General features: G+C 51.4%; 1 protein-coding gene and 1 long non-coding RNA gene across 5 annotated transcripts in view; one reads left to right on the top strand and one right to left on the bottom strand.

Moving 5' to 3' along the window:
• Positions 1-8,605: 8,605 nt before the first annotated feature.
• LOC116471314 (uncharacterized) lies at positions 8,606-15,329 on the bottom strand. The gene is made up of 4 exons (XR_009213951.1): positions 15,066-15,329; positions 11,690-11,908; positions 9,915-10,139; positions 8,606-9,344 (listed from the first exon to the last, which is right to left on the bottom strand). It is a non-coding gene; the product is annotated as an uncharacterized LOC116471314 (long non-coding RNA).
• Positions 15,330-22,547: 7,218 nt separating this feature from the next.
• KIFC3 (kinesin family member C3) overlaps positions 22,548-25,877 on the top strand; it is a 44,217-nt gene continuing 40,887 nt past the window's right edge. For 2 of the 4 annotated variants that reach the window (XM_058441039.1, XM_058441041.1), the window contains exon 1: positions 23,217-23,408. The gene's annotated coding sequence lies outside the window, so the exon portion shown is untranslated. Of the gene's footprint in view, positions 22,570-23,216; positions 23,409-25,877 lie in introns of those variants that run through there. The other 2 variants (XM_058441040.1, XM_058441042.1) reach the window with 2 other exon arrangements.

Genomic DNA, 25,877 nt, shown 5'->3' with positions numbered 1-25,877 from the left:
TCATCCCAGCACTTTGGGAGGCCAAGATGGGAGGATCGCTTGAGGCCAGGAGATCGAGACCAACGTGGGAATAGAGCGAGACCCCATCTCTACAAAAAATGCTTAGAAAAAGGTACCGGAGATGCAGGGCTGGCCTCCCCACCTTGTTCATTGCACCTACAGGGCCTCAGTAGTGATTTCAGGCAAAGGGCTACATGGAATCTTTTGTTTTCTGTTTTTGTTTTTCTTTGAGACGGGGTCTTGCTCTGTCATCCAGGGTAGAGTGCGGTGGCACCATCTTGGTTCACTGCAACCTCCGCCTCCTGTGCTCAGGCAATCTTCCCACCTCAGTCTCCCAAGTAGCTTGAACTATAGGCATGCACCACCATGCCTGGCTAATTTTTGTATTTTTTGTAGGGATAGCGTTTCATTATGCTTCCCAGGTTGGTTATGAACTCCTGACCTGAAGTGATCCGCCTGCTTTGGCCTCCCAAAGTGCTGGGATTACAGGTGTGAGCCACCTCACCCGGCCCTACTTGGAATCTTGTTCTCTGCAGTGAGTATCTCATTTTGCCAGAAAGCCACTGGCCCAGCTCTTGCTGGGTGGGCTGAGATGTCCGGTCTGCCCTCAGCCTACCCACTATGAGCCTGCCTCTGGCTGGTGGTGCAGCCTCAGTGGCTCCCCCAAGGCAGGGAGCCTCACTGGACCAACAGAGGTTCGTATGCACCCATGATCTCCATCTACAAAGCTTGCCTGGAATTAGGCTGACCGACCATCCTGGGAGTTTTCCAGCATGCAGGACTTTCAGTGCCAAGACCATAACAACCCCAGGCAAACCTGGACGGTTGATCACCCTCCCTGGAAACCTGCCACCAGCAAGACGTGCTCTCCCTGCCAGGACTCTGCAAGGGCAGGAACCATACATTTCTTTCTTTTTTTTTTTCTTTCGTAATTGCAGACTTTATTCTCACAATTTTTCTATAGATTCCTCAAGTATTAACAGTTTAGGCTGGGCGTGGTGGTTCATGCCTGTAATCCCAGCACTTTGCAAGGCCCAGGCGGACAGATCATTTGAGGTCAGGAGTTTGAGGCCAGCCTGGCCAACCTGGTGAAACCCCATCTCTACTAAAAACACACACACACACACACACACACACACACACACACACACACACACAAAGTAGCTGGGTGTGGTGGTGCACACCTGTAACCCCAGCTACTCAGGAGGTTGAGGCAGGAGAATCGCTGGAATCTGGGGGGTGGAGGTTGCAGTGAGCCGAGACCACATCACTGCACTCCAGCCTGGGCAACAGAGTGAGACTCTTGTCTCTGAAATTGTTTAAGAGCACAGTACATACATAATGCCTCGTAACCCTTGAATACTTCGCTGTATATTTCCTAAAAACAAGAAATTCTCTTTTATAACTGTGAACCCAAAGTATCTGAGACAGGTCTCAATCGATTTAGAAAGTTTATTTTGCCAAAGTTAAGGACACGCCCACGACACAGCCTCAGGAGGTCCTGAGGGGAAGTGCCCAAGATAGTCAGGGCACAGCTTGCTTGTATACCTTTTAGGGAGACATAATATATCAATCCATACATATAAGATTTACATTGGTTCCATCTGGAAGAGTGGTGCAACTCAAAGCAGGGGCTTCCAGGTCATAGGTTGATTTAAAATTTTTCTGCTTGGTAATTGGTTGAAAGAGTTATTATCAATAGGAAGAAATGTCTGGGTTATGATAAGGGGTTGTAGAGACCATGGTTTTATCATGCAGATGAAGAATAGATTGTAAATGTTTCTTATCAGACTTAAGGTCTGTGTTGATGTTAATGCTGGTCGACTTTTGAATTCGAAAAGGGAGGAAAGTATAATGAGGCTTGTCCAAACTCTCTTCTATCATAGTCTAAACCAGTTTTTCTTTTTTTTTTTTTTTTTTTTTTTGAGACGGAGTCTCGCTCTTTCACCCAGGCTGGAGTGCAGTGGCGCGATCTCGGCTCACTGCAAGCTCCGCCTCCCGGGTTCACGCCATTCTCCTGCCTCAGCCTCTCCGAGTAGCTGGGACTACAGGCGCCCGCCACCACGCCCGGCTAATTTTTTGTATTTTTAGTAGAGACGGGGTTTCACCGTGTTAGCCAGGATGGTCTCGATCTCCTGACCTCGTGATCCGCCCGCCTCGGCCTCCCAAAGTGCTGGGATTACAGGCGTGAGCCACCGCGCCCGGCCTAAACCAGTTTTTCAAGTTAACGTTAGAATGCCCTTGGCCGAGAGGAGGGGTTTATTCAGATGGTTGGGGGGGCCTTAGAATTTAATTTTTGGTTTACATAACTAGTATACAATGATCACAGTCAGGAAATTAACATTGAAACAACACTGCTACCTAATAATCTACAGACTGTATTGGGATTTTTGTCAATTGCTCCAAGAATGTCTTTCATGGCAAAAGGAAATCCAAGCTCTGTGTTGCCGTCAATCTGGAACAGTCTCTGAGTTTTTCTTTGTATTTCATGACACTGGCATTTTATTTATTTTATTATTTTACTTTATTTTATTTTATTTATTTTTTGAGACAGAGTCTCGCTCTGTCACCCAGGCTGGAGTGCAATGGTGTGATCTCGGCTCACTGCAACCTCCACCTCCTGGGTTCAAGCCATCTCCTGCCTCAGCATCCTGAGTAGCTGGGATTACAGGCACCCGCTGCCACACCCGGCTACTTTTTGTATTTTTAGTAGGGACGGGGTTTCACCATGTTAGGCAGGCTGGTCTCGAACTCCTCAAGTGATCTGCCCGCCTCAGCCTCCCAAAGTGTTAGGATTACAGCCGTGAGCCACCGTGCCCAGCCACATTGGCATTTTAAAAAGAGGACAGGCCAGTTATTTTGTAGAATGAAAGGCCCTCCGGCAGGGAGTGCTCCCATGTATTGAGCACCTACTGTGTTCCAGGATCTTCCTGTACATGATCTCATTCATCTCTTCAACAACCCTTTGAGGGACAAGTGATTACTTTTGCATAGAAGGAAACAGGCTCAAAGAGGTTAAGAGGCTTGCCTGAGGGTGCTCAGCCCCAAGAGGTGCTCCAAGCTTAACTCCAGAGCCCATTTTCTAACCACATGGCCATTTTGCCTTGGGGAATTTTCTTGTTTTACTTGCAGTTTTTTGTTTTTGTTTTTGTTTTTATTTTTGAGACAGGGTCTCACTCTGTCACCCAGGCTGAGTGCAGTGGCTCCATCACAGCTCACTGCAGCCTTGATCTCCCAGGCTCAAGTGATCCTTTCACCTCAGCCTCCTGAATAGCTGGGACCACAGGCATACACCACCATGCCAGGCTAATCTTTATTTTTGGTAGAGATGTGTCTCGCTCTGTCATGTAGGCTGGAGTGCAGTGGTGGGAATAAGACTCAGTGCTGCCTCGAACTCCTGGGCTCAAGCCATCCTCCCACCTCAGCCTCCCAAAGTGCTGGGACTATAGGCACGAGCCAGCATGCCCACACAGATTTTTTTTCTTTTTTTAACTTCTGGAATTCTGAGGTCAGCAAAGTGTCGTCATGGTCCTCAGCTATCTCCTACCTATAATAGCACCCCTCCCCGACCATGTACCAGTAGAGATAAGAAGGTTGACCTTTATACTTTCCCCAGGCTTACAAGAAACAGCGGGGAGCAATTAGTCTTCAGCACTTAGGAAAGATTGCCAGCAAATGGGCACAGAGGATTGTAGGATGAAAGTTCATCTTTGAGTCTAGAAATCACTGCCTCCTAATTCAAGTCCTCATTATAGGCTGGGGCAGAAGACGAACTAAGAAACTCTTCCCTGTTCTGGTCTCTGTGGTGGTAGCTGTAGCTAAAGCAGCAGAGAGTTACCTGGTTTCCCTTCTTGCTTCCTGTCCCTGCGCAAAGCTACAGCCAGAGACAGAATATCCTTTTACAAGGTCTGGTCATTCTCCTCCAGAAGTCCTCTTGGTTTGAGGCCCAGCCACCCCTCTTCGCTCTCCCAATATTTCCCCAGCCTCTACCTGGGTCTGCATCTCCCAGGCCACTCTCCTTGTCATACCCAATGGCCAGCCCAGTCTTTTGCCAGGCTTTGGGTTATTTATCTGTGACCCTGTGGTCCTCCTTTTTTTTTTTTTTTTTTTTTCAATACAGAGGCTTGCTGTGTCACTCAGGCTGGAGTGCAATGGTGTAATCTTCGCTCACTGCAGCCTCAAACTTCTGCTTCAAGGGATCCTCCTGCCTCAGTCTCCTGAGTAGCTGGGACTATAGGTGTGTGCTACCACACCTGGCTAATTTTTTAAATAAACATTTTTTTTCTGTAGATGCACAGTCTTGCTATGTTGTCCAGGCTGGTCTCAAACTCCTGGGCTCAAGTGATGCTGCTGCTTCAGCCTCCCATAGTGCTGGGATAACAGGCATGAGCCACTGCACCTTACCTGTATTCTCTATTGAATTCATTCATTTATTCATTCAACAATATCCACTGAGGACCTATGTGGAAGCACTGTGCTAAGCGCTGGAGTCAGCAGGGAACAAGACAAAGTCCTTGCCTCTTGTCTTCATGAAAGACGATTAAGAAGCAAATGATAAATAAACAGGATAATCATAGGTTTTGCTAAGTGCAATGAAGGAAATAAACCAGGCCGGGCGCGGTGGCTCACGCCTGTAATCCCAGCACTTTGGGAGGCCGAGGCAGGCGGATCACGAGGTCAGGAGATCGAGACCATCCTGGCTAACACGGTGAAATCCCGTCTCTACTAAAAATACAAAAAAAAAAAAAAAATTATCCGGGCATGGTGGCGGGCGCCTGTAGTCCCAGCTACTGGGGAGGCTGAGGCAGGAGTATGGTGTGAACCCTGGGGGGCGGAACCCGCAGTGAGCCGAGATCGCGCCACTGCACTCCAGCCTGGGCGACAGCGAGACTCTGTCTCAAAAAAAAAAAAAAAAAAAAATGGAAATAAACCAGGAGGTTAAGGTAGAGAATAACTGGGAGCCATCAACTCTAAGATCACTCTGGGCTGGGCACAGCAGTTCACACCCATAATGCCAGCACTTGGGAGGCTGAGGTGGGAGGATCACTTGAGTTCAGGAGTTCAAGATGAGCCTGGGCAACATAGTGAGGCCCCATCTCTACAAAGAATAAAATAATTAGCTGAGTGTTATGGCGTGCACCTACAGCCCCAGCTACTCAGGAGGCTGAGGTGGGGGAATCGCTTGAGACCAGGGATTTGAGGCTGCAGTGAGCTATGATCACACCACTGCACTGCACTCCAGCCTGGGTGACAAAGTGAGATCTTGTCTCTCAAAAAATAAAAAGTAAAGTCACTCTGAAAAGTGGACAGCTGAGCTGCATGGAGTTCAAGGAATGGCATCCCAGGCAGAGGAAACAGTGAGTGCAAAGGTCTGGTGCCACATTTTAAAGTCAGAAGGTAGCCGGGTGCAATGGCTCATGCCTGTAATCCCAGCACTTTGGCAGGCAAATCACTTGAGGTCAGGAGTTCGAGACCAGTCTGGCCAACATAGTGAAACCCCATCTCTACGAAAAATACAAAAAATTAGCTGGGCATGGTGCTGGTGCCTGTAATCCCAGCTACTCAGGAGACTGAGGCAGGAATATCGTTGGAACCCAGGGGGCGGAGGTTGGAGTGAGCCGAGATCGTGCCATCGCACTCTAGCCTGGGCAACAAGAATGAAACTCCATCTCAATAAATAAATAAAATAAAAATAAAAGGGCCAGGCGCGGTGGCTCACGCCTGTAATCCCAGCACTTTGGGAGGCTGAGGCAGGCGGATCACGAGGTCAGGAGTTTGAGACCAGCCTGACCAACATGGTGAAACCCTGTCTCTACTAAAATACAAAAATTTGCCGGGTGCGGTGGCAGGTGCCTGTAGTCCCAGCTACTCGGGAGGCTGAGGCAGGAGAATTGCTTGAACCTGGGAGGCAGAGGTTGCAGTGAGCAGATATAGCGCCATTGCACTCCAGCCTGGGCGACAGAGCAAGACTCCATCTCAAAAAATAAATAAATAAATAAATAAAATTTAAAAAAATAAAAAATAAATACAAATAAAATAAAGTTCGAAGGTGACAATCTCTCCTTCATATGTTAAGTCTTCTCTGGCTGCTGTGTGCTGGTGTCCAAACAGGAGATATCTCGGAGTCCAATCCTCCTGCTTGAGCCAAGTCATGTACCCCACTCTTAGGCTTAAGCCATCCTCTCTCCTCAGCCTCCCAAGTAGCTAGCTCTGCAGGCACATGCTACCGTGCCTGGCCAATATTTTAATTTTTTGTAGAGACAGGGTCTCCCTGGGTTGCCCAGGCTGGTCTTGAGCTCCTAGGCTCAAGTGATCCTCCTGTCTTGGCCTCCCAAAGTGCTGGGAGTACATGTGTGAGCCACCATGCCCAGCCAATAGTACGGATTTTGTGGGACCCTTGTGAGCATTCAATGTGAAGACGCTGTATCATTCTGGAGCTACATCTGGGGTGGGGCTGACAGTGGGGCTGTGCCTGTATCTCGTCCCTTCTTGGCTGGGAGCAACTGGAGGAAAAGCACCTGCCACACCTGCTACTGTCTCCCCAGACTCTGTGGCTCAGCTGTGAGCTGTGAGGGCCCCCCGGATTCTTAGATTTTCTCCACATTGTCACTGCTCAAATAGCTGGCCTTGCTGCTGGTAGAGAACAGACAGGGGATAAGGAGCTGATACTTGAGGAGGTAAATTTAAGCAGCAGGCTTACAATATGTTTTATGAGCTTGGCAGGTGTAGCTGAAGTGGGTGTTATCAGTAAACACAGCAATGGCATTGACCACACTGGGCAAATAGCCTCAAGGGGCTTACAAAGCCTTGGAATGTTCCCACGAGGTCTCCATTTGGAGCCTACATAGTGCAGTATACTGGATCTGGGGTCAAAAGACCTGCCACTCAGCCGGGCTGGTGGTTCACACCTATAATCCCAGCACTTCGGGAGGCCGAGGCAGGAGGATCCCTTGAGCCTAGGAGTTTGAACCAGACTGGGCAACATAGTGAGATCCAGGCTCTACAAAAAAGTAAATTAGCTGGGCTTGGTAGCACACGCCTATAATCCCCGCTATTGGAGAGGCTGAGGTGGGAGGATCACTTGAGCCTGGGAGGTCAACACTGCAGTGAGCTGTGATTGTGCCACTGTACTCCAGCCTGGGTGACAGAGGGATATTCTGTCTCAAAAGAAAACCAAAAAGACCTTCCTCTCGTTAGCTATAGGACCATGGACACGTTAATTAATGGAGCCCACTGTTTCCTTATCAACTGTTTCCCAAGCCCCTCAAGGTTGTGTTGGCAAGAAGAAAATGTAACAATAGACTAGGCATGGTGGCTCATGCCTGTAATCCCAGCACTTTGGGAAGCTGAGGCAGGCAGACCACTTGGGGTCAGGAGTTCGAGACCAGCCTGGCCAACATGGTGAAATTCCATCTCTACTAAAGATAGAGGTGGAGGGTGCAGTGAGCAGAGATCATGCCACTGCACTCCAGCCTGAGTAAAAAGAGTGAGACTCCGTCTCAAAACATAAAAAAGAACAAAAAAAAAAGAAAGAAAGAAAATGTGACAATGGCCAGGAGAAGCTTTGTAAGTGATGAAGTGCTAAGCTTCTGTGCGGAGATGGCGATGATGATGATGGTGATGGGTGAGACAGTGTAGTATGGATTCTAGAAGCAGAGGCTGGGTGATTTCTGGCAAGTTGCTTAACCTCTCTGAGCCTCTTCTCTGTAAGATGAGGAAAAAAGCAATATCAGTCTTATTAAGAAGATTACACGTGGTATATTGAGTTGAATAATGTTCCCCCAAATTTATATCCACCTGGAACCCTGGGAATATGACCTTATTTGGAACCTTTTTGGGCCTTTGCAGAGGTATGCAGAGGTCATACTGGATTAGCGTAGGCCTTAAGTCCAATATGACTGGTGTCCTTCTAAGAAGAGGGAGATTTGGACACAGAGACATAGATAAACAGAGAAAACACCGTGTGCAGGTGGAAAGAGACTGGTGTGACATGCCCATAAGCTGAGGTGCACTGAAGATCGCCCGCCTCCAGCAGCAGCTGGAAGAGGAAAAGAAGGATTCTCTCCCAGGCCTTCAGGAGGAGTGTGGCCCCGCCGACACCATGAATTTGGATTTCTGGTCTCTAGAGCTGTAAGAGAATACAGTCCTTTTTCTTTTTCTTTTCTTTCTTCTCTCTCTCTCTTTTTTTTTTTTTCTGTTGAGACAGAGTCTCTGTCTGTTACCCAGGCTGGAGTATAATGGTATGATCTCAGCTTATTGCAACCTCTACCTCCCGGGTTCAAACGATTCTCCTGCCTCAGCCTCCTGAGTAGCTGGGACTACAGGCTCCTACCACCATGCCTGGCTAATTTCTGTATTTTTAGTAGAGACGGGGTTTCGCCATGTTGGCCAGGCTGCTCTCAAACTCCTGACCTCAGGTTATCTGCCCGCCTCAGCCTCCCAAAGTGCTGGGATTACAGGCGTGAGCCACCGCGCCTGGCCTAGAGGATATGTTTTTGTTGTTTTAAGCCATGCAGTTTGTGGCAGTTTGCTACGGCAGCCCCAGGAAACGAATGCATGTGATAATTCAGAAAAAGTGCTCCATGCCATGGTGCTCAGCATGTAGTGAGTGTGAAGGGTTAGCTGTGATTATTATTGTTATCATTCTTAGTATTACGGTTCAAGGTCGGTTGTGATAGCCACAGATTTGGTCACAGGGAGACCCCTCCAACCTCCCTGGCCTCAAGTCTTGCTGGGGGTGGGATGGGTTCCCTGGTCTTGGTTTCCCATGAGCTCCTGCCCGGAAGGGGTGGCTGTCCTTGTGGCAGTGGCTGACTTCCACGGATCCCTGAGGGGAGGGTTCTGTTGAGGTTGGTGGGGGTGCCCTCCACGACTCCTGGTTGTGGGGAGGGGTGGAGGCTGCCTGGTGTGGCAGCTGCCCAGGGCTGGTTTCTGGAGCACAGCTCAGCAGATGCCTCAGGAACCTGTCTGGCAACAACATTCCTCCGCCACTCAGAGCAGCCGGCTGTCACTCGCAGCCGCAGCCCGTGTGGTTTTGTAAGGCGCAGACAAGGAACGTCAGCTGCTTCCCAGCAGGGCCCGTGAGTCACCTCGGCAGCTCTGAGCCCAGAGTTTCCCCTGTGGCGGCCAAAACCCTTGCCTCTTGGCCCAGCTTCTGTCCTGCGACCAAAGGCAGGTCTTCTGAGGCCTTCCTCAAGAGGAAGCCAGGAGGAGCAGGCCCCAGGATCCTGAAGACACACAGGAAGACAGATCCCACCGCACATCCCTACTTCCTCAGGCTTCTGGGTTTGGGGCAAGGAGTGTCGTGGTTTGGGTTGAAACTTTTCGGGCCTTAGTTTTCTCACCTGTGAATGGGGATGTTGTGAGAACTTGATGAACTATTAGAAGTGGGAGCACCCTCCCCTTTCCTCTCCCCAGCGGCTCAGGTAGCAGGTCAAATGGTTCAGAGCCGCTGGTAAGAGGATTTGACCACATCCTTCCTGTGGGTACGTGGATGGCCACTCACTAACATCAGGACCAAGGAGGCCTCAGGAGGAAAAAGGACAGGACTCCTGAAGACCCTCACCCCAGGTGAAGTTCAAGAATGTAAAAGCCTGTTTGTAGCAGGGGTGACCCAGCCGAGTCCATCCTCGAATGGACCCCGGCGTATCCGGGCAGCACTCGCCACAGGGCACAGACAACCCAGGCGCCAAGCACTGCATGTGTGCCTGAGGTGGGGGAGTGGCAGGAAAGGAGTCTGGGGGTGTTTGGCAGTGTGTATAGTGAGTCAGAAGAACTTGGTGATCCCACGGACCCAGGCAACTTGGCCGTGGGACAAGCCATGACTGGGTGGAGTTGAGGGGGCAGACAGACATTTGCTCCCCTTCTCCCAGGCCCCGAATGGAGTATTTAGCAGGAAAACCCACTTCACTTACGTTTTTGGAGCCTCTGTTTCCAACATCAGTTGCAGCAGCCATGTGGGGGTACCCCCAGCCTCCCTGGTGAGGGTGACTCAGGCATCAGTGTTGGTCTTGGAGGGCATCCTGGTAGAAGAGTCAGGCCAGGTGCTGATGTGGTCCCAGCTCAGCCAGGTTGGGGGTGATGGGCAGAGGGTCTTGTAAGCAGCCCCTTGGGGCTTTGGAAAATGCTTGGAGGGGATCCTAGAAAACACGTGGCGGTGGGGGGTTGTGGTTTGGATCTCGAAGCACAGAGATGTACCTGTGGCCTTGAGCTAACAGAAGCAACCCGGAGCTACTCTGGTTACAGATGAGCACAATTCTGCCTCCAGTCAGCCTCCCAGGACCCCCACAGCCTTGGGCACCATTTATCCAGGTGGCTTGTTTGCCACCGGGCTCTGTGCATTGCAGGACTGGTTTGGGCAGAGTCTGTTTCTGTGGGTAGAGACAGGGCTGATGTGAGAAGCAAAAGGAGGCCACCCCAAGTCCCCAGCCACAACAGACTACCAGCATCAGCCTCCAAAGATGGTGTCACCCCAGCCAGGACAGGGCCAGGCCTGCGTGTTCTAGAGCATGTGCAGAACTCTGTTTCTGCAACTCCTTCCTATCTAAGGCTGGTTCCAGTTCCAGCCATACTTGAATTTTGCTGTTTGAGTGTCTGCTGTGCACTAGGTTTTGTAGCGGACAAAAAAATGGCAATATTAGGCCAGGCATGGTGGCTCACACCTGTAATCCTAGCAGTTTGGGAGGCTGAGGTTCATGGATTGCTTGAGCTCAGGAGTTCAAGATCAGCCTGGGCAACACGGTGAAACCCCATCTCTACTAAAATACAAACAATTGGGTGTGTTGGTGCATGCCTGTAGTCCCAGCTACTCGGGATGCTGAGACATGAGAATTGCTTGAACCTGGGAGGCAGAGGTTGCAGTGAGCTGAGATCGCACCACTGCACTCCAGCCTGGGTGACAGAGCGTCTGTCTCCAAAAAAAAAAAAGAATGATAGTAATGATAATGATGGTAGTCCTAATGACAGTGACAGTTTCTTCATCTGTAACATGGGATAATTATAGTACCTGCCTCATAGGTGCTGTAAGGATTAAATGGGATACTGCATGTAGAGTACTTAGCACATAGTACCTGGCACATAGTACGTGCTCAATAAATGTTACCTGTTAATGAGGAAACTGAGGCTCAGAGAGGTTAGGTGCCTTACCCTAAGTCACACAGCATGGAAGTCTGAATCAGGGACCTCCAATCTAATGTAGGAAACTGACAGTCCCCCACAGTTGTGAATCCAGTACTAGGTGAGCTAAGGGAAGGGGAGGTGGTCCTGGGAGACTTCTGACTAGGTGGTATCAGGAGTCCCCATGGAGGAGGTGATGCTTCCATTGGGCCTCACAGGTAAACAGCTGCAGGTGGAGATGTGGGGGTGTGGGCGGAGCATATGGAAAACTCAAGGACCAGAAAGAGGGTGCCTTGCGGGGTCAGTGGGAGAGAAGGCTGGGCAGGGCAGCTGCAGGAAGATGGTGAAGAGCCCTGAATGCATGCTGAGGAATGACCCACAATGACAAGGACCCCACTGACTGTGCCCTTGAGAGGCAGTGTGGTACAGTGGTTCAAGACTTGGACTCTGCAGCCAGCCTGCCCCAGTCAAATCTATGGCATGGGGATGGTAGCGGGATGTACAGGAAGAATAAGCAGGAGTGACTGCACAGCCCCTACCCAGTGCCAGGGTAGATCCCTTCACCTCTGCCTACCTGTCTACCAGAGACCACATGGCTTTTATGTCCAGGAGAGCATGGGGTTCTGTCTTCAGGCTGTGACTCTGGAGATGCCTTGAGTCTCCCGAGTCCCTGGGTCTCTTCCCTCTGAAGGCACGTGCTGCAGAGGCTGTGAGGATGCCAAACCCAGCTGCGTGAGTGGTGCCCGGGTGCAGGGAGTTGCTGGACACATGCAGGATGCCAGGCGGGACGTTGCTTCAGAGCATAGGAAATCCTAATTATTGTCATGCAGGCACTCGGCAGGCATGCAGGTTTGACCCCAGGGCTGGGATTCTCAGAAGGTGGTTAGAGTCTCCATTTGTTCACTTAAGACAGGGGCATCCGGTGCCATTTGCCCCAGGAGGTGGGCATGAAGAGCATAGGACAGGCAGGCGTGGAGGGGGTGGAGTGGCGTGGGGGCAGTGCATGCTTTCTGGGTTATCTGGAGATTTAGACAGGGACACTGTGCCTCCAAGATCCTCTGGGTTCTCCTTTTCCATTTATTTATTTATTTATTTATTTATTTATTTATTTATTTATTTTATTTTATTTTGAGACAAGGCCTTGCTTTGTTGTCCAGGCTGGAGTGCAGTGGCGCAATCTCGGCTCACTGCAACCTCCGCCTCCTGGGTTCAAGCGATTCTCCTGCCTCAGCCTCCCGAGTAGCTGGGATCACAGGCGTGCACCATTACGCCTGACTAATTTTTGTATTTTCAGTAGAGATGGGGTTTCTCCATGTTGAGCAGGCTGGTCTCGAACTCCTGACCTCAGGTGATCCACTAGCTTCAGTCTCCCAAAGTGTTGGGATTACAGGTGTGAGCCACTGTGCCCGGCCAGGTTCTCCTTTTTCAACAGCAAGTTGCCCAAACAGTACAAGTGGAATGAGCTCCTGCCTCTTATTGGCCAGTTTAGCCCTCGTGATGGATCCCTTGCACCTGTGCCCCTGGCTCAGCGTTCGGTCTAGGCTGGAGTTGCCTCTTAGGCAGCTGCATCTGCCTGTGCCCCACGATTGCCAAGCAGACATGGCTGGACCAGTTGTGGGGGGCCCTCAGGGGCAGCAGGTATTCCTTACTCACATTTTCTGGAGTGTTAAGATGTTTCCAGGCAACTGAGAGCGCCCTGGCCAGCCCAATGTTTCGGTGTTTCCAGTCCAGGCTTTGTTTCCAGGCCCTCCCTGTCTGAGCAACACCTCATCTCACCCTGACTCATGGGGTCTCTCCCGCTCCGCCTCCAGCCGTTTTCTTGCCACCCTCCCCACATTCCTTCAGGTCCACACACACCTGCCCTTTGATTCATGGCTCTTTCCGCTCTGAGGAGGGCAAGCACCAGAGGCCAGGGCCCCATAATCTTTGTTCAGCAGCTGGAGCCACCGCCTGCCACTGGGTGTCTTCACACACACCTTTCCTGGGCTCTGGAGTGAGGCTGCTTAGAGGGGGATGATTGCAGAAGGGCTGGGTGCTGAGGGCCCTATTCCCAGAAGGTAAATCCCAAAGGCAGCTCTGGCCTGACCTCTTTTTTTATTTTTTAAGAGATGGGGGCCCGGGCACGGTGGCTCATGCCTGTAATCCCAGCACTTTGGGAGGCCTAGGCAGGCGGATCATGAGGTCAGGAGATCGAGACCATCCTGGCTAACACGGTGAAACCCCATCTCTACTAAAAATACAAAAAATAAGGCCAGGCGCGGTGGCTCACGCTTGTAATCCCAGCACTTTGGGAGGCCGAGGCGGGCGGATCACGAGGTCAGGAGATCGAGACCACGGTGAAACCCCGTCTCTACTAAAAAAACACAAAAAATTAGCCGGGCATGGTGGTGGGCGCCTGTAGTCCCAACTACTCGGAGAGGCTGAGGCAGGAGAATGGCGTGAACCCGGGAGGCGGAGCTTGCAGTGAGCCGAGATCGCGCCACTGCACTCCAGCCTGGGTGACAGAGCAAGACTCAGTCACCGAAAAAAAAAAAAAATTAGCCTGGCGAGGTGGTGGGCGCCTGTAGTCCCAGCTACTTGGAAGGCTGAGGCAGGAGAATGGTGTGAACCCCGGGGGGCGGAGCCTGCAGTGAGCCAAGATCGCACCACTGCACTCCAGCCTCGGCGACAGCCAGACTCCGTCTCAAAACAAAAGAGATGGGGTCTCCCTCTGTCACCTAGGCTGTAGTGCAGTGGTGTGATCATAGCTCACTGCAGCCTTGAACTCCTGGGCTCAAGTGATTCTCTGGCCTCAATCTTTTCTTTTTTTTTTTTTTGAGACGGGGTCTCACTGTCACCCAGGCTAGAGTGCAGTGGCACAATCACAATCTCGGCTCACTGCAACCTCTGCCTCCCAGGTTCAAGTGATTCTCTGTCTCAGCCTCCCAAGTAGCTGGGTTTACAAGCTTATGCCACCATGCCTGGCTAATTTTTGTATTTTTAGTAGAGACAGGATTTCACCATGTTGGCTAGGCTGGTCTCGAACTCCTGATCTCAGATGATCCACCTATCTCAGCCTCCCAAAGTGCTGGGATTACAGGCGTGAGCCACTCCGCTTGGCCCCACGCCTCAGGCCTTCTAAGTAGCTGGGACCATAGGTATGCACTCCATGCCCAGCTAATTTTTAAATGTTTTTGTAGAAATGGGGTCTTGCCATGTTGCCCAGGCTGGTCTCAAACTCCTGGCCTCAAGTGATCCTCCCTGCTCTGCCTCCCAAACTGCTGGGATTACAGGCGTGAGCCATCGCGCTTAGCCTGACCTCTGTGTAGGTCTCTCTCTCTCCTGTCCTCCCTCCCTCCTTCCTCCTTTCTCTTTTAAACGGCTTTATTGAGATATAATTATCATACCATAACATTCACCTGTTAAAGTGTACAATCCAATAGTTTTTAGTATATTTACAGAGTTGTACAATGTCACCATAATCTAACTTTAGGACATTTTATCACGCCCCAAAGAAGCCCCATTCATAGTCACTCCTCATTCTCCCTCCCAGGCCCTGGCAACCACTCAACTACTTTCTTTCAGTGGAGTTCCTTGGAGAGGCAACTGTGAACGGTGAAGCCAGCCCCAGGTACTGAGGTGGGATGCTCCTGCCCTTGGATCAGGCTTTCAGCAAGCAGAATCCCAGAATGAGGACCATCCCTTCCAGCTGGCCCACTCACTTCCTTGTGGCTGTAGCCCTGAGAAGGTCACCAGTCCACCCTCCTCATTTACTCAGGGAGGGGCATGAGACCCAGAACAGGGAGGAAATCTGACCAAGGTCACATCGTGGGTTGGGGACACAGCTCCTGCTGGCAGTACCCACCATCTCTGGCACTCCAAGCTGCCTTCCCACAGCAGCCCCTACACATCCATAGGTCTTCCACTGGCCTCAGTCTCTCCATCTGTACAATGGGAATAATAACACCTACCACACATGTTGCGGGGATTGAATGAAAGCAAAGGTAATCTTGTGTGTAAAGGAGTTTTTCCCTGTGCCTGGCATGAAGCTGTCCCTCAGCCCATTGCTGAAGTTGAATTAGATTAAATTCCCGTCTTGGCATTCAGGGCCCTGCACATTCTGGTTGTCTGGGGTGGATGGAAGTTTGTCCCTCCCCTCCCTTGGAAGGTGGCAGATGGAAGCCATGGGAACCGCAGGATCCTTGCTGCTTCCTCTCGGTCACCTGGAAGCTGGTAGTGTCAGCGGGGCGGGCGGGAGTTTGACACTGGTGGCGATGACTAATCACTGAGAGCTGTGGGAGTCTGGTTAATCAGCAGCGTCAAAACTTCCTGTTGCTGTTTGCAAACAAGGGCCACCCCTGGAGGAGGAGGACCAGAGCTAGGGGAGAGGCTGCGCACCACAGAACCTCAGCAAAGCGATGCTACAGTTTAAAGGCAGAAGCAGCAGTGGTGCTAAGAGTTCAGCAGGTGGTCGGGGGCTGTGGCTATGGCTTTCCAGGAGCACGTGGCTTCCCTTATGGCCCCTGTCCCCATCTCCCCACCCCGGAGGAATTTTTTTTTTCCCCCAGGAGTAGCTGATTGACTTATTGAAAGGAGCCCCAATGAAGTGCCAGGGTGTGAGAGCAGGAATCATGCTGGTGGCACCAGATGAGACTCATCCGTCTAGGATGGGCCAGAGTGTTGGACTGCGGGGTACTGAAGCATTCCAGGACTGACCTCGGAAGATCTCTGGGGGCTTAAGAGCAGGCAGGGATTGGGAGCTCTGAGTCAGTGCTCTCAGCCCCACCTGGCCTGGCCCAGCAGACAGAAACGCTCCCAGCCTGAGCACCTGGCAGAAGAACCAGATACGCCCCTCTGGTGACAGCCATCGCTCAGAGATCTTTATATATGCCTCATGCCTCCCAGGAGAACCAGCCAGGGCAAGAATTCCAGATCCAAGAGAAAAACTGTAAATTAGCGTGGAAAGTAGTTCTCGTCAAAAAATGCTGCCAACGACTGTGTAAATTTGGTACAGGCCTTCTGAGGGGCAATCTGGCAACATGTTTAGAAAGTGAAAAAAAAATGCTCAGACTCTTTATTCAGAAAGATTTTTTAGGAAATTGACAACCTCTCTTCTCCCTTCCCTCCCCACACCAGGGAATGAACGGGTTGTGTGGGTGGCAATGGTGACAGCAATGCTGTTTATAAAAGTGACAAAAATGGGAGCTACTCAAATATCAGACCCTATGGAATGGCCAGCTCAGTCAGGGCACAGGCTCTCAGTGGAATATTATGCAGCCATTTAAAATAGTTTTTTGCTGGGTGCAGTGGCTCACAGCTGTAGTTCCTGTACACGGGAGGCTGAGATGGGAGGATTGCTTCAGCTCAGGAGTTTAAGGCTGCAGTGAGCTCTGATCATGCCACCTCACTCCAGCCTGGGTGAGAGAGTGAGACCCCAACTCTAAATAAGTGAATAAATAAAATACTTTTCAGCCATTTTTATTGAGTGCTAGGTGTGCCCCAGACACTGGAACCTCCATTCTGAATGTGACCTTGGCCTTATCCTATGATGTCTGCACTTCAGAAAAATGTAGGCATTAGTAGGAAAAAGTGACATGGAAAATGCTTATTATAATAACTTTAAAAAAATTTAGAGATGGGAGTCTAGCTATGTTGGCCAGGCTGACCAACTCCTGGGCTTAAGCGATCCTCCCACCTCTGCCTTCCAAGAAGCTGGGACTACAGGCGTGAGCCACCACGCCCAGCACTTACATGATTCAAAGTAAGAAAAGGCAGAGTAAAAAATTCTATCCAGTCTTTGCCTCCCACTATAACTGCAGCTTGTGTTTGCAGAAGCGCCAATTGTGTGCCAGATGCTGGGCTGAGGGTGCTATGTGCTTGCTCCAATTTACATCTCACCATAACTCACTGGGTTAGACACTAGCCCTACTCTCATTTTCACAGGAGGAAACTGAGGCACAGAGGAAGTGACTGAGCCAGTGAATGAGCTCAAACCCAGGTCTGCCTGGCCCCAGAACCACCTTTAGCCATACCTCTATACTGTCTCTCCTTAACACAGAAATGACATCAGCTCAAGGTCAGATACTGGAAAGAAAAATCTGGGCCAATGACAATAAGTGAAGGGTGGTGGGATTTGGTGTTTTAGCTTTTGTGTTTTTCCTCTCTCTCTTGATTTCTATTAGATTTGTGCAGAAAAAAAAAAATTTAAGTTCAAAAACAAAAACTGCCACCTAGAATTTGCAGCAGGTGGGGAGAAGTGAGTGAGGAAGTGGGGAAAAATGCGAAGGATGTTAATAACGCATGTACTGGTTTAGAACCCGGAGCTAGAACAATTTAGGAGCAAGGAGGGAAGTGGCAGACCACTTAGGAGGAGGAGCCCGGTGGCTTCTGGAGGATGGTGGGAGGATCCTCAGGCTGGGAGGCGGGCCCGGGGCGGGGCTTATTTGGCCCTTGCTACTCTCAGGGCGGTTATTGCTAAATCTTTTTATTACCTGGTGCTTACGTCCATTATCTCCTCAATGTTTGCATTCCTCTCATTTTTTTAGACTACAGGAAATGATACAAGGGAAAAAAACCCACAAAGCCTCGGTTGGCTTTTAGCCTTGGAGTGCTAGGAGGGAGGGAATCTCCACCAAATTCTTCCTTGAGTCATAAAGAGGTTTTACGTTCCCCTAAACTGAGAGTTAGGGGAGCAAGGTCGAGTTCAGTCTTTCTGGCCAATGCAGAAAGGCAGCCACCATTTGGATATTTTAAAGCAAGGTGGTTTTCTCTTTATTTTCTAGTCCTCTTAGAAGGTTTTTTTTTTTTTTTTTTTTGAGACAGGATCTTGCTCTGTTGTCCAGGCTGGAGTACAGTGACATGATCATAGCTTACTGCAGCCTCAAACTCCTGGGCCCACGCCATCCTCCCACCTCAGCCTCCCAAGTAGCTGGGACCACAAGCCTGTGCCACCACGCCCGGCTTGTTGTTTTGTAGAGACAGGGTCTCAATATGTTGTTCAGGCTGGTCTAGAACTCCCGGCCTCAAGCGATCCTCCTGTCTCCTGAGCCACTGTGCCTGGCCGGCAAGGTGATTTTCTTGGGGGAAAGATTGCCTTGGTTCTTTGAAAATGGGAGAACTGTTTTCCCCTGTTAATACAGCTTCTAGAAAGGAAGGGACACAGGGAGCAGGAAGGTGAGAGGGAGAGAAAAGAGTGATGAAAGTATCATTTGTTTAAATATCACTTGAACACCTAATGCCTGCTGAGCTGGGTCTAGAGCAGACAAGGATGAGAGGAATTTACATTCCAGTCAAGGGACATCCAAGACCACCACCTCTCCATGCCCACCGAGGAGCCTGGCTTCCTGGGAGCTTGCAGCTGTGAGCCTTCTGCCAGACCCCCTGAGGTGCTCAGGTTGAGTCACGTGCCCAAGACCTGCAGTTGGTGACATGCAAAGCCGGAAACCAAATTCATGCTTATGGGGCTGGGTGCAGGGCCAGGCTCTTCACCTCCAAGAGCTCCTCCACAGGGTTTGTTGTTTTTTTTTTTAGACAAAGTCTTGCTCTGTTGCCCAGGCTGGAGTGCACTGGCATGATCTTTGCTCACTGCAACCTCCACCTCCTGGGTTCAAGCAATTCTCCTGCCTCAGTCTCCTGAGTAGCTGGGATTACAGGCGCCCACCAGCACATCGGGTAATTTTTGTGTTTTTAATAGAGATGGAGTTTCACCATGTTGGCCAGGCTGGTCTCGAACTGCTGACCTCAGGTGATTGCCCGCCTCAGCCTCCCAAAGTGCTGGGATTACAGGCGTGAGCCACCGCGTCCAGCCTCCTCCGCAGTTCTTTCTGCAGTGCTCATGGTGAATGATTTCAGAGGGATTGGAAGATTGGAAGATGTGGATTCAAAAAAGCAGCTAATTGGGTCAAGATTACTTAATATGCGGCTCACTCCAGAATGAGTTTCTCCAACTTCAGTAAATGTTCTGTTACCCAGAAGCATGAGAGGACACACTTTTCACAGCTGCAGGGCACTCCTTCCTGACCACATGGAAATAATTGCTAAGGAGCCTTCTCCTACTTCCTTTTGGTAGACATTATCATTACTTTACATGGGAAGAAAGTCTGTTTGGGTACATTTCATGCACCTGTTCTTCCCTTCTGAATTCTACGGGATCTATGGATTTATTCAATGAACATGTCTGTGATACCAGGCCCTGAGCTGGGGTCAGCTGAGGCTTTCCCTGTGATCAAGTAATGAAAGGGTCCTGTCCTGAAGGAGCAGATGGTATACACAGGAACGCCGTCATGATCCAGGGTCGGGGATGCTGCAGGGGGTGGGTTGAGCCCACCTGCTGGTGCCTGGGAGGGTCAAGGAAGGTGACCTCTAAACTTGAAGGAGGGACAAGCAGGTATGGAATTGGCCAGGTAAGGATTAGTGGAGGCAGATGAGAATGGGGTGAAGGAGAGGGGATTTCCAGGCAGGGAGAAAGCAACATTTGCAAAGGCTCGGAGAAGACTTGATCTCAGGTTAAATCATTTAAAATGGGAAAATCGTGTAAATCTTATCTGTGCTTTACTCTGGGTTGCTATGAGAATCAGATTAAACACAATCTGACTTTTCATTCCCCTTCTTTCCTTCCCTTTGGGGAGCGGAACTCTCAGGCTCTTGGCCACTTCTCTGATGAATGCCTGAGCAGTAAGGGGTTTCCGGCCCTTTGAACACAAAGATGGGCCAGGCGTGGTGGCTCATGCTTGTAATCCCAGCACTTTGGGAGGCTGAGGCGGGCAGATCACCTGAGGTCAGGAGTTCAAAAGCAGCCTGGCCAACATGGCAAAACCCTGTCTCTACTAAAAATACAAAAATTAGCCAGGTGTGGTGGCGCATGCCTGTAATCCCAGCCATTCGGGAGGCTGAGGCAGGAGAATCGCTTGAACTCAGGAGGCAGAGATTTCAGTGAGCCGAGATTGTGCCACTGCACTCCAGCCTGGGTGACAGAGTGAGACTCTGTCTCCAAAAAAAAAAAAAAAAAAAAAAAAAAGTCTATGGGCATACCATCGTGAACACACCTGATCTTGTCTGAACACAAAGATGGTGCTGCTAGTCCCTGCCTGGGGATGGGGTGGATGTGGGCGTGGAATTGCAGTGTTCTGGACACTGTCTTTTGTCTGGCCCTCCCTGAGACAGCTGTGCCTCTGCCAGAGTTCGGCAGGAAGGGTCAAGGCTGAGGCTGAAGCCAAGAGTCCTCCCTCAAGGGTTTAGGACTTCAGTGTTGGGATGGCCAGGTTTCAGCAAAACTTCCACCTTCCCTGGGGCCCGGAGAGTTGGCAGCCTGCTATGTAAATCATCAGCGAAGTTTCTGGGTTAGAAATTACCTTGGAGTTGGTATGTAGTTCCTGGTGACATTGTACATTCTTAAATTCAAACAACTGGGATGGGCATGGTATGGTGGCTCATGCAAATAATCCCAGCACTTTGGGAGGCTGAAGCAGGATGATTGCTTGAGGCTAAGATTCTGAGACCAGCCAGGGCGACAGAGCTAGACCCCGACTCCACACAATATATATTTTTTTTAATTGAGTCATGCCGGGCACGGTGGCTCACGCCTGCAATCCCAACACTTTGGGAGGCCGAAGCGGGTGGATCACTTGAGGTCAGGAGTTCGAAACCAGCCTGGCCAACATGCTGAAACCCTGTCTCTACCAAAAATATAAAAAATTAGCTAGGTGTGGTGGTGTGCGCCTGTAATCCCACTGCACTCCAGCTTGGGTGACAGAGCGAGCCTCCGTCTCAAAAAAAAAAAAAAAATTGAGTCAGGCACAATGATTCACATCTTCACATCTGTAATCCCAGGACTTTGGAAAGCCGAGGTAGAAGGATCCCTTGAGCCCAGGAGTTTGAGACCAGCCTGGGCAACATAGTGAGACACCCCCATCTCTACTTACAGTGCCTGTAGTCCCAGCTACTCAGGAGGCTAAGGTGGGAGGATCACTTGATCCCGGGAGTTCGGGGCTATAGTGAGCTGTGATTGCATCACTGCACTCCAGCCTGGGCAACAGATCAAGATCTTGTCTCAAAAATGCAACAACCATGAAACAAGTAGTTTTTACATTTCAAATCGGAGTTTTGCTAGAATTCCAAAAATACAACCTCCTTACACTTCAATTTTCTTTTTCCTTTGCTGGTGCTTTGATCTTAATAAGTTGTTATACCCATATGCATCTGATAGTACTGTGTGAGTACCTATTGGAGTCATAGCTCTATCACACACTGCATTTGTGAACAAACTTTCTGAGGCTCAGTTTCCTTTCCTGAAACACGGGAATATGACAGTACTGGTGTTCATAGGGTGTTCAGGGTTAAATGGGATTTTGTTTATAAAGAGCTTAGTGCCATGCCTGACAGTGTTAGCTTCAATAATGGCATCTATTATGTACACAGAAAAAAAAAAAAGACTTCTAAAGTGTTGGCAGCATTTATCTCCAGTGTGTGGGATATGGTTACAATGAACATCTATTACTTTTGTAATCAAAGCAAAAGAACAATAAATGTTATTATTAATTTAAAAATCTGGGTTTGGCTTTGGTGGGAAGGACCTACAGTTAATGTCAATGTACTCAATCCCTGAGTAAGAAAAAGTCGCCAGTTTTGCACCAGGACTTTAAAGACAAACATTCTGCCCTCCCCGTCCCCTGCCCCATCAACTCATAGGGAGTATAATCAAGGGAGATAGATACTAAATCAGAATTCTAGAGACATTTTGCCTTCATCCACCCTTGCAGTCCCCTGGATCACTGCTGTTTGGAGGGCAGGCAGAGGAATTCAGAGATCTTAACTCGCCAAATAAGGCTTTCTCTCCCATTGGAAGAGTTCTCCGGTGTGGTGTTCAGCTGGAAATCTAACTCTCTAGGGAATGATTCCAAGAGCGTTACATTCATCCTCTATCGGGCCTTCACTGAGGAATCTCAGTTGGCAAATAAAGCATGCACTAGGCTGCTTCCAGCTGGGGGACTGTGACTGTCCTGCTCTGGCGTCCAGAACAATCTGAGGCCCAGGCCCTTGGCTCCGTCGCTGGTCGAGATTCTTGACTGGCAGCCCAGCGCCTGGGCGGCAGCAGGAGATAGAACCCACCTGGAGTTGCCCGACCCCCTCCAGTCCTCTCCTTCATCTTCTTGGGCCATCCCCTGACAAACAGGAAGGGGCAGAGTACCCACCCTCCTGGGATTATCTGCAGAACCATCAGCCTGCATGGGCTGGCTTCAGAGTGACTTGCTTTCTCCTCTTCCGCACCCGGGGGTGTGGAGAGTGACGGAGAATATTGCTGCTGGCTCTGGAATAAAATGCTGCCTCTGTTTGGGAGACAAAGAACAGAGTGGCTCCTCCAGGTCAGCTGTCTCTCCCGGCTGGCAGGCCCCTGGCCTCCCCCAGGCCTCTTCTGAGGCTCTAGGTGCCCCAGGAGCAGGGCCTTCTGCAGCAAGGCCGGGAACTGCTGCACCATTGGTGTGTTTTCACTGGAACCTGAAGGAATGTTTTACCTTAAGGGACTCCAGGCAGCTTCCTTGCTGGGAAGATATTCATTTGCTGGGGTGGGGCTGGGGGTGCAGAGGTAGGAAGTGCTGTGGCTAGGAGGCGGCCTGGCCAGCGAGTAGGTAGGTGGTGGAGCCAGTGAGAGGGTGTGCGCTGTAAAACAGTGTGAGTGCATGTACACCAGCGCGTGCAAGGACACGGTAAGGGATGTACATGTACTGTCTCGTAAGAGCTTGTGTGTGTGTTGGGATGGGAAGACACGTACTGGTATGAGAGCCCGCGTGAGAAGTGTATGTGTGAGTACTCGCGTGGAAGTTTTGCACTCGGGTTTGAAGCTGTGCAAAAGTACGCATGGCTCACCAGGTGTGGGGCTGTGTAGGCTGTCTCGTGTGTGCCAGCCAGTGTGCAGGCATGTTTTGTGAGAGCCTTCAGGGAACGCATGAGCACGTGTGCCAGTGCGAGTGCGGGACGCGGGGAGGCGGGAGAGCGCGAGTGGGAGGCCCCGCGAAGGAGTGGGAGTGGGAGTGGGAGTGCCGGCGGGAGACCTGCGGGGGCGCGCCCGGGCTGACGCGTGCGCGCCAGTGCGCGTGAGTGCGGGCGCGCGCCGCCGCCCCCCGCCGGGGTCGGAGCCGGTTGCCATGGGAACACGCCGCGGCCCGAGTTAATCATTTCCTGTGGAAAGTGTGCGGGAGGGGCGCGAGCGGGCTGGCAGAGGAGGAGGCGGCGGCGTGGAGCTGCCTCCTGCCGGCGGGCCGGGCCGGGCCGAGCCCCGGGCGCTGCGGCGACGCCTGGATCCTGCCTCCGCCAGGCCGGTGAGTGGGGGGCCCGGGCGCGCTGGGTGCGGGCGGGGTGCTGGGCTCCGCCCGGCCCGCCGTTCGGGGCGCCGCGTCCGGGCCGGCCCTGCCCTCGGGACCCCTCTGCCCGGACCCGCTAGGGGCGCAGGGAGGGAAAGGCCCGGGAGACCCAGCCCTGCGAGGTCCCCTCCAGCGCCGTTCAGCACGAGTCGAGGACCTTGCTGGAAGCTGGGCACGGGGGCGGCGTGTCCCATGGGATCCGAGCAGCCTCGGGACCCCGTTTGGATTTTATTGAACGAGAAGAGCGCAGACCCTACCCGGGATCGGCGTGTCAATCGGCGCCGCCCTCTCCCCTTCCTGGCGTCTCCCCCACCCCCAGGGCTCCCTGGAAGGCTGCCGTTGGGTGCCTCCCACCACGTCCCTTGGGGAGTTCGCTTTTTCCCTGGCAGGGCCTGGGGCGGGGTGCGCCCGCCCAGAGGTTAGGAAGCAGGGCCTTGGCCGGTGCCCTCCGGGCAGTGAGGAATCGGGCCATTGACAGCCGCAGCAGTTGTGAGGGTCTCAGCAGGGAGGGCGATCCCAGGACCATCCCCTTAAGCCCTGCATTGCTAGTTAGAGCAGAACTCTGGCTGGTGCAGTGAAGGGCCTGGTCCTGGGAGGTATTAAAGAGGAAGCTGTGTTTAATTAAATTCTGGAGTACCATTTACTGCCACCCACCCACCACCTCCATACCCCAACACTGTCTCAAAATTTCGGGTTGTGGCCACCCCTGGTCTTTCTCCTTCCCTGGCTTTTCCTCTGCCTGAACAGGGTGAGCACCCATTCTTTCCCAGATGTGTATTCCCCATGCCCTTGTTAAAGTAGCCGTCTCCTTGACCAGGGAGAGTCATTTGCTAGGAATGCAGCCTCAGAATGGGGCCCTGCATTTGCAGTGACTGGACTTTAGGGGCACAGGGTGGTGAGTTCTGCAGTTCATAGGGGCACTAGGGAACAGAGGGTTTGAAATCTGGGTTGCCCTGGAAAGCCCAGGATAGGTGATGGTGTGCAGGGAGGTGGCATTCCCTGTACAACTTCCTTGACCTTCTGCCTGCTCTCTCCCAGGGGGACCAAGCCCTGCTCGCTGCAGTCTCTGGGCAGCTGTCCAGCCTGTCCCCCCAATCTTTGCAATGTCCCTGATCTAGGGCAGGGGGAGTATTGCAGCTCTGCTGTCCTGGTCTAAACCCAGAGAGGCAGAGACCCTCTTCCCCACCCAGGCCCTCTGCATTCACCCACCACTGGAGCAAAGTCACTGAAAAATAAAATTTTGGAGCTCTTTGTATATGCCAGTATTGTTCTGAACACTTGGCCTTGTCTAATCTTTAGAGCAACCCTATAAGATGGTGTTCTCCCCATTTTATAGATGGAGATAATGAGGTACGGAGAGGCAAAGTAATTCTCCCAAGGTCAGACATCTAGTAAACAGGGGAGCCAGGTTCTGAACCAGTCCCACTGCCTCCCCCACGAATCTTAGGTTGGTAGAAGTCCCCGGACACCAGGTTTCATCTCAGATGCCCATGTAAATGAGAGAGAGTGCTGCTTTCTTGGCCCAGAACCCTGGGCTTAAGATTCCTTGATACTTTTGACCTTCACACCCCGAGGCTGCTAAATTCAGCTGCTTTTTCCTCTTCGGGATCTAGCACACGCCCTTCCTCTTTCTTCCTGATATCTTCCTGGCTGCCTCCTCCACTTCCCTTCCTGATAACCACAGAAACACTATCTCCTCCTGTCCCTGCCCCTCAGACTGAGCTGAGCTGATCTCCCTGAAAGTCTTCTCTGTCCACTGTGGAGTCAGCCTCCAGTGCCCTGCACCGTCTCACCTTCCCAGCAGCCGAGCCTGCAGATGGACCTGTCTTGCTCCTTCCCTTGCCCATTGGACAGCTGGTCTGCAGGGTTGGTTGTGTGCCCAGCTCTGTGCCAAGCAGCCTGGAGAAGAGGACATTTGGCTGCTCCCCTTGGTTTCTTCCACGCCACACTGGTCCATCTCAGTTTCCTCAGTGGAGCTGGCCCACGTATTTAGATCAGCCTCTGCCCTGTCCTTTGGCCCACATTCCCGTCCCCTTCCCAGTAAGACTGAACCCAGGAGCCTCCTAGTTGTTCTCAGTCAAGGAAGGAAGAGACCATGGCTTCCTCGCCAGGTGCCTGGCATTCTTCCAGGGTTGGGCTCTGCAAACATCAGACACCAGATCTTCAGGCCCCTAACCCCTGGACCCTTTATTTTATTATTTATTTATTTTTTGCCTCTCAGTGCTTTAGTTACTCCTGTCTCTCTGTCTCCCCAACATGCTCAACTCTCCCCCTATTCTAGACACCACATCCTCTCCTTCCCATCCTAGCCAAACACCCCCAAGGAGAAGAAGGAAGTGGCTGCTTCCTCCCCCAGCTCCTGCCCCACTCTTTGAGCCCTCCCAAGTTTGCCATCTGCCCTTCTCCCTCCACGGGCTCAGGCTTTCT

Source organism: Hylobates moloch, unplaced genomic scaffold, assembly GCF_009828535.3.
Source record: "Hylobates moloch isolate HMO894 unplaced genomic scaffold, HMol_V3 SCAFFOLD_6, whole genome shotgun sequence".
In the NCBI taxonomy this organism is placed as follows: Eukaryota; Metazoa; Chordata; class Mammalia; order Primates; family Hylobatidae; genus Hylobates; species Hylobates moloch.
Note: the sequence above shows the minus strand (reverse complement) of the source record. Positions and strands in the feature narration are given on the sequence as shown.